Source organism: Ascaphus truei, unplaced genomic scaffold (genome assembly GCF_040206685.1).
Source record: "Ascaphus truei isolate aAscTru1 unplaced genomic scaffold, aAscTru1.hap1 HAP1_SCAFFOLD_705, whole genome shotgun sequence".
NCBI classification, from domain to species: Eukaryota; Metazoa; Chordata; class Amphibia; order Anura; family Ascaphidae; genus Ascaphus; species Ascaphus truei.
In genome coordinates, this window is record NW_027457039.1 from 29,538 (window position 1) to 45,512 (window position 15,975).

The following is a 15,975-nucleotide window of genomic DNA, read 5'->3' on the forward strand; positions in this document are numbered from 1 at the left end:
CTGGGCCAAACAAAAATCGAAAAATAATCCTAAGTGTCAACCCTAACTTTCAACCCTAACTTTCAACCCTAACTTTCAACCCTAACTTTCAACCCTAACTTTCAACCCTAACTTTCAACCCTAACTTTCAACCCTAACTCTTCTCTGATTGGTTAGTTCCTAAATGAGTCACATACCTAAATTTTCGTATTCCCCTATAACCCTAACCCTAACCCTAACCCTAACCCTAACCCTAACCCTAACCCTAACCCTAACCCTAAGTGTCAACCCTAACTTTCAACCCTAACTTTCAACCCTAACTTTCAACCCTAACTCTTCTCTGATTGGTTAGTACCCAAATGAGTCACATACCTAAATTTTCGTATTCCCCTATAACCCTGGGCCAAACAAAAATAGAAAAATAATCCTAAGTGTCAACCCTAACTTTCAACCCTAACTTTCAACCCTAACTTTCAACCCTAACTTTCAACCCTAACTTTCAACCCTAACTTTCAACCCTAACTTTCAACCCTAACTTTCAACCCTAACTCTTCTCTGATTGGTTAGTACCCAAATGAGTCACATACCTAAATTTTCGTATTCCCCTATAACCCTGGGCCAAACAAAAATAGAAAAATAATCCTAAGTGTCAACCCTAACTTTCAACCCTAACTTTCAACCCTAACTTTCAACCCTAACTTTCAACCCTAACTCTTCTCTGATTGGTTAGTACCCAAATGAGTCACATACCTAAATTTTCGTATTCCCCTATAACCCTGGGCCAAACAAAAATAGAAAAATAATCCTAAGTGTCAACCCTAACTTTCAACCCTAACTTTCAACCCTAACTTTCAACCCTAACTTTCAACCCTAACTCTTCTCTGATTGGTTAGTACCCAAATGAGTCACATACCTAAATTTTCGTATTCCCCTATAACCCTAACCCTAACCCTAACCCTAACCCTAACCCTAACCCTAACCCTAACACGCAGGGCCAAACAAAAATAGAAAAATAATCCTAAGTGTCAACCCTAACTTTCAACCCTAACTTTCAACCCTAACTTTCAACCCTAACTTTCAACCCTAACTCTTCTCTGATTGGTTAGTACCCAAATGAGTCACATACCTAAATTTTCGTATTCCCCTATAACCCTGGGCCAAACAAAAATAGAAAAATAATCCTAAGTGTCAACCCTAACTTTCAACCCTAACTTTCAACCCTAACTTTCAACCCTAACTTTCAACCCTAACTCTTCTCTGATTGGTTAGTACCCAAATGAGTCACATACCTAAATTTTCGTATTCCCCTATAACCCTGGGCCAAACAAAAATAGAAAAATAATCCTAACTTTCAACCCTAACTTTCAACCCTAACTTTCAACCCTAACTTTCAACCCTAACTTTCAACCCTAACTTTCAACCCTAACTCTTCTCTGATTGGTTAGTACCCAAATGAGTCACATACCTAAATTTTCGTATTCCCCTATAACCCTGGGCCAAACAAAAATAGAAAAATAATCCTAAATGTCAACCCTAACTTTCAACCCTAACTTTCAACCCTAACTTTCAACCCTAACTCTTCTCTGATTGGTTAGTACCCAAATGAGTCACATACCTAAATTTTCGTATTCCCCTATAACCCTGGGCCAAACAAAAATAGAAAAATAATCCTAACTTTCAACCCTAACTTTCAACCCTAACTTTCAACCCTAACTTTCAACCCTAACTCTTCTCTGATTGGTTAGTACCCAAATGAGTCACATACCTAAATTTTCGTATTCCCCTATAACCCTGGGCCAAACAAAAATAGAAAAATAATCCTAAGTGTCAACCCTAACTTTCAACCCTAACTTTCAACCCTAACTTTCAACCCTAACTTTCAACCCTAACTCTTCTCTGATTGGTTAGTACCCAAATGAGTCACATACCTAAATTTTCGTATTCCCCTATAACCCTGGGCCAAACAAAAATAGAAAAATAATCCTAACTTTCAACCCTAACTTTCAACCCTAACTTTCAACCCTAACTTTCAACCCTAACTTTCAACCCTAACTCTTCTCTGATTGGTTAGTACCCAAATGAGTCACATACCTAAATTTTCGTATTCCCCTATAACCCTGGGCCAAACAAAAATAGAAAAATAATCCTAAGTGTCAACCCTAACTTTCAACCCTAACTTTCAACCCTAACTTTCAACCCTAACTTTCAACCCTAACTCTTCTCTGATTGGTTAGTACCCAAATGAGTCACATACCTAAATTTTCGTATTCCCCTATAACCCTGGGCCAAACAAAAATAGAAAAATAATCCTAAGTGTCAACCCTAACTTTCAACCCTAACTTTCAACCCTAACTTTCAACCCTAACTTTCAACCCTAACTTTCAACCCTAACTCTTCTCTGATTGGTTAGTACCCAAATGAGTCACATACCTAAATTTTCGTATTCCCCTATAACCCTGGGCCAAACAAAAATAGAAAAATAATCCTAAGTGTCAACCCTAACTTTCAACCCTAACTTTCAACCCTAACTTTCAACCCTAACTTTCAACCCTAACTCTTCTCTGATTGGTTAGTACCCAAATGAGTCACATACCTAAATTTTCGTATTCCCCTATAACCCTGGGCCAAACAAAAATAGAAAAATAATCCTAAGTGTCAACCCTAACTTTCAACCCTAACTTTCAACCCTAACTTTCAACCCTAACTTTCAACCCTAACTCTTCTCTGATTGGTTAGTACCCAAATGAGTCACATACCTAAATTTTCGTATTCCCCTATAACCCTGGGCCAAACAAAAATAGAAAAATAATCCTAAGTGTCAACCCTAACTTTCAACCCTAACTTTCAACCCTAACTTTCAACCCTAACTTTCAACCCTAACTCTTCTCTGATTGGTTAGTACCCAAATGAGTCACATACCTAAATTTTCGTATTCCCCTATAACCCTGGGCCAAACAAAAATAGAAAAATAATCCTAAGTGTCAACCCTAACTTTCAACCCTAACTTTCAACCCTAACTTTCAACCCTAACTTTCAACCCTAACTTTCAACCCTAACTCTTCTCTGATTGGTTAGTACCCAAATGAGTCACATACCTAAATTTTCGTATTCCCCTATAACCCTGGGCCAAACAAAAATAGAAAAATAATCCTAAGTGTCAACCCTAACTTTCAACCCTAACTTTCAACCCTAACTTTCAACCCTAACTTTCAACCCTAACTCTTCTCTGATTGGTTAGTACCCAAATGAGTCACATACCTAAATTTTCGTATTCCCCTATAACCCTGGGCCAAACAAAAATAGAAAAATAATCCTAAATGTCAACCCTAACTTTCAACCCTAACTTTCAACCCTAACTTTCAACCCTAACTCTTCTCTGATTGGTTAGTACCCAAATGAGTCACATACCTAAATTTTCGTATTCCCCTATAACCCTGGGCCAAACAAAAATAGAAAAATAATCCTAACTTTCAACCCTAACTTTCAACCCTAACTTTCAACCCTAACTTTCAACCCTAACTCTTCTCTGATTGGTTAGTACCCAAATGAGTCACATACCTAAATTTTCGTATTCCCCTATAACCCTGGGCCAAACAAAAATAGAAAAATAATCCTAAGTGTCAACCCTAACTTTCAACCCTAACTTTCAACCCTAACTTTCAACCCTAACTCTTCTCTGATTGGTTAGTACCCAAATGAGTCACATACCTAAATTTTCGTATTCCCCTATAACCCTGGGCCAAACAAAAATAGAAAAATAATCCTAACTTTCAACCCTAACTTTCAACCCTAACTTTCAACCCTAACTTTCAACCCTAACTTTCAACCCTAACTCTTCTCTGATTGGTTAGTACCCAAATGAGTCACATACCTAAATTTTCGTATTCCCCTATAACCCTGGGCCAAACAAAAATAGAAAAATAATCCTAAGTGTCAACCCTAACTTTCAACCCTAACTTTCAACCCTAACTTTCAACCCTAACTTTCAACCCTAACTCTTCTCTGATTGGTTAGTACCCAAATGAGTCACATACCTAAATTTTCGTATTCCCCTATAACCCTGGGCCAAACAAAAATAGAAAAATAATCCTAAGTGTCAACCCTAACTTTCAACCCTAACTTTCAACCCTAACTTTCAACCCTAACTTTCAACCCTAACTCTTCTCTGATTGGTTAGTACCCAAATGAGTCACATACCTAAATTTTCGTATTCCCCTATAACCCTGGGCCAAACAAAAATAGAAAAATAATCCTAAGTGTCAACCCTAACTTTCAACCCTAACTTTCAACCCTAACTTTCAACCCTAACTTTCAACCCTAACTTTCAACCCTAACTTTCAACCCTAACTTTCAACCCTAACTTTCAACCCTAACTCTTCTCTGATTGGTTAGTACCCAAATGAGTCACATACCTAAATTTTCGTATTCCCCTATAACCCTGGGCCAAACAAAAATAGAAAAATAATCCTAAGTGTCAACCCTAACTTTCAACCCTAACTTTCAACCCTAACTTTCAACCCTAACTTTCAACCCTAACTCTTCTCTGATTGGTTAGTACCCAAATGAGTCACATACCTAAATTTTCGTATTCCCCTATAACCCTGGGCCAAAAAAAAATAGAAAAATAATCCTAAGTGTCAACCCTAACTTTCAACCCTAACTTTCAACCCTAACTTTCAACCCTAACTTTCAAGCCTAACTCTTCTCTGATTGGTTAGTACCCAAATGAGTCACATACCTAAATTTTCGTATTCCCCTATAACCCTGGGCCAAACAAAAATAGAAAAATAATCCTAACTTTCAACCCTAACTTTCAACCCTAACTTTCAACCCTAACTTTCAACCCTAACTTTCAACCCTAACTCTTCTCTGATTGGTTAGTACCCAAATGAGTCACATACCTAAATTTTCGTATTCCCCTATAACCCTGGGCCAGACAAAAATAGAAAAATAATCCTAAGTGTCAACCCTAACTTTCAACCCTAACTTTCAACCCTAACTTTCAACCCTAACTTTCAACCCTAACTCTTCTCTGATTGGTTAGTACCCAAATGAGTCACATACCTAAATTTTCGTATTCCCCTATAACCCTGGGCCAAACAAAAATAGAAAAATAATCCTAAGTGTCAACCCTAACTTTCAACCCTAACTTTCAACCCTAACTTTCAACCCTAACTTTCAACCCTAACTTTCAACCCTAACTTTCAACCCTAACTCTTCTCTGATTGATTAGTACCCAAATGAGTCACATACCTAAATTTTCGTATTCCCCTATAACCCTGGGCCAAACAAAAATAGAAAAATAATCCTAAGTGTCAACCCTAACTTTCAACCCTAACTTTCAACCCTAACTTTCAACCCTAACTTTCAACCCTAACTCTTCTCTGATTGGTTAGTACCCAAATGAGTCACATACCTAAATTTTCGTATTCCCCTATAACCCTGGGCCAAACAAAAATAGAAAAATAATCCTAAATGTCAACCCTAACTTTCAACCCTAACTTTCAACCCTAACTTTCAACCCTAACTCTTCTCTGATTGGTTAGTACCCAAATGAGTCACATACCTAAATTTTCGTATTCCCCTATAACCCTGGGCCAAACAAAAATAGAAAAATAATCCTAAGTGTCAACCCTAACTTTCAACCCTAACTTTCAACCCTAACTTTCAACCCTAACTTTCAACCCTAACTTTCAACCCTAACTCTTCTCTGATTGGTTAGTACCCAAATGAGTCACATACCTAAATTTTCGTATTCCCCTATAACCCTGGGCCAAACAAAAATAGAAAAATAATCCTAAATGTCAACCCTAACTTTCAACCCTAACTTTCAACCCTAACTTTCAACCCTAACTCTTCTCTGATTGGTTAGTACCCAAATGAGTCACATACCTAAATTTTCGTATTCCCCTATAACCCTGGGCCAAACAAAAATAGAAAAATAATCCTAACTTTCAACCCTAACTTTCAACCCTAACTTTCAACCCTAACTTTCAACCCTAACTCTTCTCTGATTGGTTAGTACCCAAATGAGTCACATACCTAAATTTTCGTATTCCCCTATAACCCTGGGCCAAACAAAAATAGAAAAATAATCCTAAGTGTCAACCCTAACTTTCAACCCTAACTTTCAACCCTAACTTTCAACCCTAACTCTTCTCTGATTGGTTAGTACCCAAATGAGTCACATACCTAAATTTTCGTATTCCCCTATAACCCTGGGCCAAACAAAAATAGAAAAATAATCCTAACTTTCAACCCTAACTTTCAACCCTAACTTTCAACCCTAACTTTCAACCCTAACTTTCAACCCTAACTCTTCTCTGATTGGTTAGTACCCAAATGAGTCACATACCTAAATTTTCGTATTCCCCTATAACCCTGGGCCAAACAAAAATAGAAAAATAATCCTAAGTGTCAACCCTAACTTTCAACCCTAACTTTCAACCCTAACTTTCAACCCTAACTTTCAACCCTAACTCTTCTCTGATTGGTTAGTACCCAAATGAGTCACATACCTAAATTTTCGTATTCCCCTATAACCCTGGGCCAAACAAAAATAGAAAAATAATCCTAAGTGTCAACCCTAACTTTCAACCCTAACTTTCAACCCTAACTTTCAACCCTAACTTTCAACCCTAACTCTTCTCTGATTGGTTAGTACCCAAATGAGTCACATACCTAAATTTTCGTATTCCCCTATAACCCTGGGCCAAACAAAAATAGAAAAATAATCCTAAGTGTCAACCCTAACTTTCAACCCTAACTTTCAACCCTAACTTTCAACCCTAACTTTCAACCCTAACTTTCAACCCTAACTTTCAACCCTAACTTTCAACCCTAACTTTCAACCCTAACTCTTCTCTGATTGGTTAGTACCCAAATGAGTCACATACCTAAATTTTCGTATTCCCCTATAACTCTGGGCCAAACAAAAATAGAAAAATAATCCTAAGTGTCAACCCTAACTTTCAACCCTAACTTTCAACCCTAACTTTCAACCCTAACTTTCAACCCTAACTCTTCTCTGATTGGTTAGTACCCAAATGAGTCACATACCTAAATTTTCGTATTCCCCTATAACCCTGGGCCAAACAAAAATAGAAAAATAATCCTAAGTGTCAACCCTAACTTTCAACCCTAACTTTCAACCCTAACTTTCAACCCTAACTTTCAACCCTAACTCTTCTCTGATTGGTTAGTACCCAAATGAGTCACATACCTAAATTTTCGTATTCCCCTATAACCCTGGGCCAAACAAAAATAGAAAAATAATCCTAACTTTCAACCCTAACTTTCAACCCTAACTTTCAACCCTAACTTTCAACCCTAACTTTCAACCCTAACTCTTCTCTGATTGGTTAGTACCCAAATGAGTCACATACCTAAATTTTCGTATTCCCCTATAACCCTGGGCCAGACAAAAATAGAAAAATAATCCTAAGTGTCAACCCTAACTTTCAACCCTAACTTTCAACCCTAACTTTCAACCCTAACTTTCAACCCTAACTCTTCTCTGATTGGTTAGTACCCAAATGAGTCACATACCTAAATTTTCGTATTCCCCTATAACCCTGGGCCAAACAAAAATAGAAAAATAATCCTAAGTGTCAACCCTAACTTTCAACCCTAACTTTCAACCCTAACTTTCAACCCTAACTTTCAACCCTAACTTTCAACCCTAACTTTCAACCCTAACTCTTCTCTGATTGGTTAGTACCCAAATGAGTCACATACCTAAATTTTCGTATTCCCCTATAACCCTGGGCCAAACAAAAATAGAAAAATAATCCTAAGTGTCAACCCTAACTTTCAACCCTAACTTTCAACCCTAACTTTCAACCCTAACTTTCAACCCTAACTCTTCTCTGATTGGTTAGTACCCAAATGAGTCACATACCTAAATTTTCGTATTCCCCTATAACCCTGGGCCAAACAAAAATAGAAAAATAATCCTAACTTTCAACCCTAACTTTCAACCCTAACTTTCAACCCTAACTTTCAACCCTAACTTTCAACCCTAACTCTTCTCTGATTGGTTAGTACCCAAATGAGTCACATACCTAAATTTTCGTATTCCCCTATAACCCTGGGCCAGACAAAAATAGAAAAATAATCCTAAGTGTCAACCCTAACTTTCAACCCTAACTTTCAACCCTAACTTTCAACCCTAACTTTCAACCCTAACTCTTCTCTGATTGGTTAGTACCCAAATGAGTCACATACCTAAATTTTCGTATTCCCCTATAACCCTGGGCCAAACAAAAATAGAAAAATAATCCTAAGTGTCAACCCTAACTTTCAACCCTAACTTTCAACCCTAACTTTCAACCCTAACTTTCAACCCTAACTTTCAACCCTAACTTTCAACCCTAACTCTTCTCTGATTGGTTAGTACCCAAATGAGTCACATACCTAAATTTTCGTATTCCCCTATAACCCTGGGCCAAACAAAAATAGAAAAATAATCCTAAGTGTCAACCCTAACTTTCAACCCTAACTTTCAACCCTAACTTTCAACCCTAACTTTCAACCCTAACTCTTCTCTGATTGGTTAGTACCCAAATGAGTCACATACCTAAATTTTCGTATTCCCCTATAACCCTGGGCCAAACAAAAATAGAAAAATAATCCTAAATGTCAACCCTAACTTTCAACCCTAACTTTCAACCCTAACTTTCAACCCTAACTCTTCTCTGATTGGTTAGTACCCAAATGAGTCACATACCTAAATTTTCGTATTCCCCTATAACCCTGGGCCAAACAAAAATAGAAAAATAATCCTAACTTTCAACCCTAACTTTCAACCCTAACTTTCAACCCTAACTTTCAACCCTAACTCTTCTCTGATTGGTTAGTACCCAAATGAGTCACATACCTAAATTTTCGTATTCCCCTATAACCCTGGGCCAAACAAAAATAGAAAAATAATCCTAAGTGTCAACCCTAACTTTCAACCCTAACTTTCAACCCTAACTCTTCTCTGATTGGTTAGTACCCAAATGAGTCACATACCTAAATTTTCGTATTCCCCTATAACCCTGGGCCAAACAAAAATAGAAAAATAATCCTAACTTTCAACCCTAACTTTCAACCCTAACTTTCAACCCTAACTTTCAACCCTAACTCTTCTCTGATTGGTTAGTACCCAAATGAGTCACATACCTAAATTTTCGTATTCCCCTATAACCCTGGGCCAAACAAAAATAGAAAAATAATCCTAAGTGTCAACCCTAACTTTCAACCCTAACTTTCAACCCTAACTTTCAACCCTAACTCTTCTCTGATTGGTTAGTACCCAAATGAGTCACATACCTAAATTTTCGTATTCCCCTATAACCCTGGGCCAAACAAAAATAGAAAAATAATCCTAAGTGTCAACCCTAACTTTCAACCCTAACTTTCAACCCTAACTTTCAACCCTAACTTTCAACCCTAACTCTTCTCTGATTGGTTAGTACCCAAATGAGTCACATACCTAAATTTTCGTATTCCCCTATAACCCTGGGCCAAACAAAAATAGAAAAATAATCCTAACTTTCAACCCTAACTTTCAACCCTAACTTTCAACCCTAACTTTCAACCCTAACTTTCAACCCTAACTCTTCTCTGATTGGTTAGTACCCAAATGAGTCACATACCTAAATTTTCGTATTCCCCTATAACCCTGGGCCAGACAAAAATAGAAAAATAATCCTAAGTGTCAACCCTAACTTTCAACCCTAACTTTCAACCCTAACTTTCAACCCTAACTTTCAACCCTAACTCTTCTCTGATTGGTTAGTACCCAAATGAGTCACATACCTAAATTTTCGTATTCCCCTATAACCCTGGGCCAAACAAAAATAGAAAAATAATCCTAAGTGTCAACCCTAACTTTCAACCCTAACTTTCAACCCTAACTTTCAACCCTAACTTTCAACCCTAACTTTCAACCCTAACTTTCAACCCTAACTCTTCTCTGATTGGTTAGTACCCAAATGAGTCACATACCTAAATTTTCGTATTCCCCTATAACCCTGGGCCAAACAAAAATAGAAAAATAATCCTAAGTGTCAACCCTAACTTTCAACCCTAACTTTCAACCCTAACTTTCAACCCTAACTTTCAACCCTAACTCTTCTCTGATTGGTTAGTACCCAAATGAGTCACATACCTAAATTTTCGTATTCCCCTATAACCCTGGGCCAAACAAAAATAGAAAAATAATCCTAAATGTCAACCCTAACTTTCAACCCTAACTTTCAACCCTAACTTTCAACCCTAACTCTTCTCTGATTGGTTAGTACCCAAATGAGTCACATACCTAAATTTTCGTATTCCCCTATAACCCTGGGCCAAACAAAAATAGAAAAATAATCCTAACTTTCAACCCTAACTTTCAACCCTAACTTTCAACCCTAACTTTCAACCCTAACTCTTCTCTGATTGGTTAGTACCCAAATGAGTCACATACCTAAATTTTCGTATTCCCCTATAACCCTGGGCCAAACAAAAATAGAAAAATAATCCTAAGTGTCAACCCTAACTTTCAACCCTAACTTTCAACCCTAACTCTTCTCTGATTGGTTAGTACCCAAATGAGTCACATACCTAAATTTTCGTATTCCCCTATAACCCTGGGCCAAACAAAAATAGAAAAATAATCCTAACTTTCAACCCTAACTTTCAACCCTAACTTTCAACCCTAACTTTCAACCCTAACTCTTCTCTGATTGGTTAGTACCCAAATGAGTCACATACCTAAATTTTCGTATTCCCCTATAACCCTGGGCCAAACAAAAATAGAAAAATAATCCTAAGTGTCAACCCTAACTTTCAACCCTAACTTTCAACCCTAACTTTCAACCCTAACTCTTCTCTGATTGGTTAGTACCCAAATGAGTCACATACCTAAATTTTCGTATTCCCCTATAACCCTGGGCCAAACAAAAATAGAAAAATAATCCTAACTTTCAACCCTAACTTTCAACCCTAACTTTCAACCCTAACTTTCAACCCTAACTCTTCTCTGATTGGTTAGTACCCAAATGAGTCACATACCTAAATTTTCGTATTCCCCTATAACCCTGGGCCAAACAAAAATAGAAAAATAATCCTAAGTGTCAACCCTAACTTTCAACCCTAACTTTCAACCCTAACTTTCAACCCTAACTTTCAACCCTAACTTTCAACCCTAACTTTCAACCCTAACTTTCAACCCTAACTTTCAACCCTAACTCTTCTCGGATTGGTTAGTACCCAAATGAGTCACATACCTAAATTTTCGTATTCCCCTATAACCCTGGGCCAAACAAAAATAGAAAAATAATCCTAAGTGTCAACCCTAACTTTCAACCCTAACTTTCAACCCTAACTTTCAACCCTAACTTTCAACCCTAACTTTCAACCCTAACTCTTCTCTGATTGGTTAGTACCCAAATGAGTCACATACCTAAATTTTCGTATTCCCCTATAACCCTGGGCCAAACAAAAATAGAAAAATAATCCTAAGTGTCAACCCTAACTTTCAACGCTAACTTTCAACGCTAACTTTCAACCCTAACTTTCAACCCTAACTTTCAACCCTAACTCTTCTCTGATTGGTTAGTACCCAAATGAGTCACATACCTAAATTTTCGTATTCCCCTATAACCCTCAGCCAAACAAAAATAGAAAAATAATCCTAAGTGTCAACCCTAACTTTCAACCCTAACTTTCAACCCTAACTTTCAACCCTAACTCTTCTCTGATTGGTTAGTACCCAAATGAGTCACATACCTAAATTTTCGTATTCCCCTATAACCCTGGGCCAAACAAAAATAGAAAAATAATCCTAAGTGTCAACCCTAACTTTCAACCCTAACTTTCAACCCTAACTTTCAACCCTAACTTTCAACCCTAACTCTTCTCTGATTGGTTAGTACCCAAATGAGTCACATACCTAAATTTTCATATTCCCCTATAACCCTGGGCCAAACAAAAATAGAAAAATAATCCTAAGTGTCAACCCTAACTTTCAACCCTAACTTTCAACCCTAACTTTCAACCCTAACTCTTCTCTGATTGGTTAGTACCCAAATGAGTCACATACCTAAATTTTCGTATTCCCCTATAACCCTGGGCCAAACAAAAATAGAAAAATAATCCTAACTTTCAACCCTAACTTTCAACCCTAACTTTCAACCCTAACTTTCAACCCTAACTCTTCTCTGATTGGTTAGTACCCAAATGAGTCACATACCTAAATTTTCGTATTCCCCTATAACCCTGGGCCAAACAAAAATAGAAAAATAATCCTAAGTGTCAACCCTAACTTTCAACCCTAACTTTCAACCCTAACTTTCAACCCTAACTTTCAACCCTAACTCTTCTCTGATTGGTTAGTACCCAAATGAGTCACATACCTAAATTTTCGTATTCCCCTATAACCCTGGGCCAAACAAAAATAGAAAAATAATCCTAAGTGTCAACCCTAACTTTCAACCCTAACTTTCAACCCTAACTTTCAACCCTAACTCTTCTCTGATTGGTTAGTACCCAAATGAGTCACATACCTAAATTTTCGTATTCCCCTATAACCCTAACCCTAACCCTAACGTTTATCTCTATGGCAATGAACAGACCCGCTTATTGCCCCCCGGTTCGACCCCCCAGAGATGGACTCCAACTGGACAAGCACAGTCTCACCAAGTATGTGGAGGGCACTGATCGGATTGACATGTTTCTAAGGAACTTTGAAACGCAGTGCCGGCGGTACGGGGTGCTTCCCCAGCATAGGGTTGCACGCCTGGACCCGCTACTCTCCAGCTTGGCTAAACAGACTTTGATGGCGCTTACAGAGGAGTTTGCTGATGACTATGACCACCTGAAAGAACTTTTGCTGTTTCAGCATGGTTTTACCCCTGAAGCTTACCGGGGTAAGTTCCGGCTGGAGGAGAGGCACCCTCAGGAGACCTATGTCACTTATGTGACCCGCATGGCTTTGTATGGGTTACACTGGGTGGAGGGCTCTGAGGCCAAGACTTACCAACGCCTGCTGGACCTCATCTTTCAGGAGCAGCTCATGCAGCAGTGCCCGCCGGCGGTGAGGGCTTTTGTGTATGATAAAAAGCCCAAGACCTACACCGAGGCGGCGAGGATGGCAGATGACTATGTGGTCAGCCGGTCCCAGATGACCGCCAAGGTACCAGCCAAAGTGGTAACCCCACCGGCGCCGGCCAAGAAAGCTGTGAGTACCCCCCAGTGGACCCAAAAGCCGCCTGCGGGCAGCGGGTCACAGAAGGCGGGAGAGCTCCGGCATGAGCGCCGGTGCTACAATTGCAACAGCACTGGTCACATCAGACCAGATTGCCCGGAACCCCTGCGTTCCAACGGACCCTATCGAGGGCAACGCACCCCAGCTGCAAAGCCGGTAGCCCGCGTGCGGGTGGCTTCCACCAAAGAACCAGGACCGGTCATGGAAACAACTCCCAGCGAGACGTCCCATGTCACCCCTACCCCGGTTTCTTCAGTGCCTACAGCCAGGAGCGGAGGACATCACAGCGCAGACCTGCAGCAGACGGACGGCAGGAGCAAGCATCTCACCCCGGTCACAGTCGGTGACCGGCAAGCAGTTGGCTTACTTGATTCAGGAGCTGCAGTGACCCTGGTCCGACCTGATATGGTCCGGCCAGAGGAATTGATCCCAGGCCCTGGGATACAGATCACTGTGGCTGACGGAGAGCCACGTTTCCTGCAGGTGGCCCGCATTTTTTTGGATTGGGGGGTGGGCAAGAGTGTGCGGGAGGTGGGGGTTTTACCAGGTTTGGATGCTGAAATTCTTTTGGGCAATGACCTGGGACCGATGACCTGCACCTACGACCGTGTGCCCCAGCCCGCTGCAGTGGCGGCGGTTACCCGGAGCCAGACCGCGGCAATGTCGGCGGTGGCCACCCCAGTCCCCCAGCCTTTGGGACCAACGTTAGCGGAGGGCACAGAGGAGCCCAGGGAGGTAAGCCAGGATCAGTTGCAACCACAGGCTGACTTACTGTTCCCCCTTACCGTGTCCCCTTCCCCTGACAATGACATGACTGGGGGGGGCAGATTTAGGAGCCCAGTTTAGGGAGGCAGTGAAGGCAGACCCTACCCTGGCCGGCGTGAGACTTCGGGCGTCCGAATCTCAGGCAGGGGAGGGCACTGAGCGCTGCCTATGGCATAAGGGACTCCTATACAGAGAAGAAGGGAACCCGAGAATAGAGAAGGGATTGACCGGTAAGCGACAGCTAGTAGTACCCCAGGGGTACCGACAGCAATTGTTATGGGTAGCTCACTCTATTCCGTTAGCGGGACATCAGGGGGTCACCAGAACGCGAGCCCGGTTATTGCAGCGTTATTTCTGGCCGGGGGCATCCAGGGATGCGGCTGATTTCTGCCGCTCCTGTGATGCCTGCCAGCGAGTAGGTAAGGCGGGCGACCGTGTGAAGGCACCCCTGAGACCCCTACCGATAATAGGGGAACCCTTCCAGAAGGTAGCGATGGACCTGATAGGACCCCTCATGATTCCTAGCAGGTCAGGGAAGTGCTACATCCTCACGGTGGTGGATTTTGCCACCCGGTACCCTGAGGCGGTAGCGCTGGGCACCATAAGTGCCAAGACAGTGGCAGCAGCTTTGCTGAACATTTTTGCTAGGGTAGGTTTCCCTAGTGAGATCCTAACTGATCAGGGGTCGCAGTTCATGAGTGAACTGTTACATTGTCTCTGGGATGCCTGCGGTGTACAGCACCAGCGCACTACCCCTTACCATCCCCAAACAAACAGATTATGTGAGAGGTTTAATGGTACCCTGAAGCAGATGCTTCGGACCTTTATAGAGGCGGAGGGGAAAGACTGGGAGATTCACCTGCAGCACTTGCTGTTTGCATACCGAGAGGTACCGCAAGAATCTACAGGCTTCTCCCCCTTCGAGCTACTATATGGCCGCAGGGTACGTGGACCTCTGGACCTCTTCCGTGAGGGATGGGAGGGGAAGACTACTGCTACTGATGCTTCAGTGATCCAGTATGTAGTAGATCTCAGAGACCGGTTAGAGATGCTTATGGGGGTGGCCCAGGACCACCTCAGGGCTGCTCAGACCAAGCAGAAGCAATGGTATGACCAGCAGGCCGTAGCAGAGAATTCATCCCAGGACAGCAGGTGCTTGTTCTCAAACCCACTCGGGAGAACAAGCTGATGGCTGCCTGGTCGGGACCGTACCCGGTTATCCGAAAGGTGAATGAGTGCAACTATGTTGTACAGGTAGCGCCTGAGAGGCACAAGACATATCACATTAATATGTTAAAGGAATACAGAGCACCGAGTATGGGAGCAGTAATGGCCATTTGTAGCCCACTGCTGGAGGATCCGGCGAGCAATGCTCTGCCTGATCTCCTAGGGGAGGCAAAGCAAGGAAACACTGTTGAGCAGGTAGAGATCGGGGCACAGTTGAGTGCTAGGCAGAAGGGAGAAGCCAGGGACATGCTAGCTCAGTATAGCGCCCTCTTCACTGACATGCCAGGGACCACACATCTCACCAAACACCCAGTACACACAGGGGACCTGCAGCCTCTGCATAAGCACGCTTATAGAGTGTCAGCAGAGGTCAAGACAAGTATGGAGAGAGAGATTGAGGAGATGCTGACCCTAGGGGTAATTACTCCGTCCCAGAGCCCTTGGGAAAGTCCAGTAGTCCTAGTGCCTAAGAAGGACAAAACCACCCGGTTTTGTGTGGACTACCGGTTGCTCAACGCTGGGACGGTGTCAGATGCTTACCCCATGCCCCGCATGGATGAGTTACTAGATGAACTCGCGGGGGCAAAGTATCTGACCACCATGGATCTGAGCAAAGGCTACTGGCAGATTCCCCTGACCCTGGAGGCTAGGGAGAAGTCAGCATTCTTCACTCCAAGTGGCCTCTATGAGTTTTTGGTGATGCCATTTGGGATGAAGAATGCCCCGGCTACCTTCCAACGCCTGGTCAATAGGTTACTGGAAGGGAT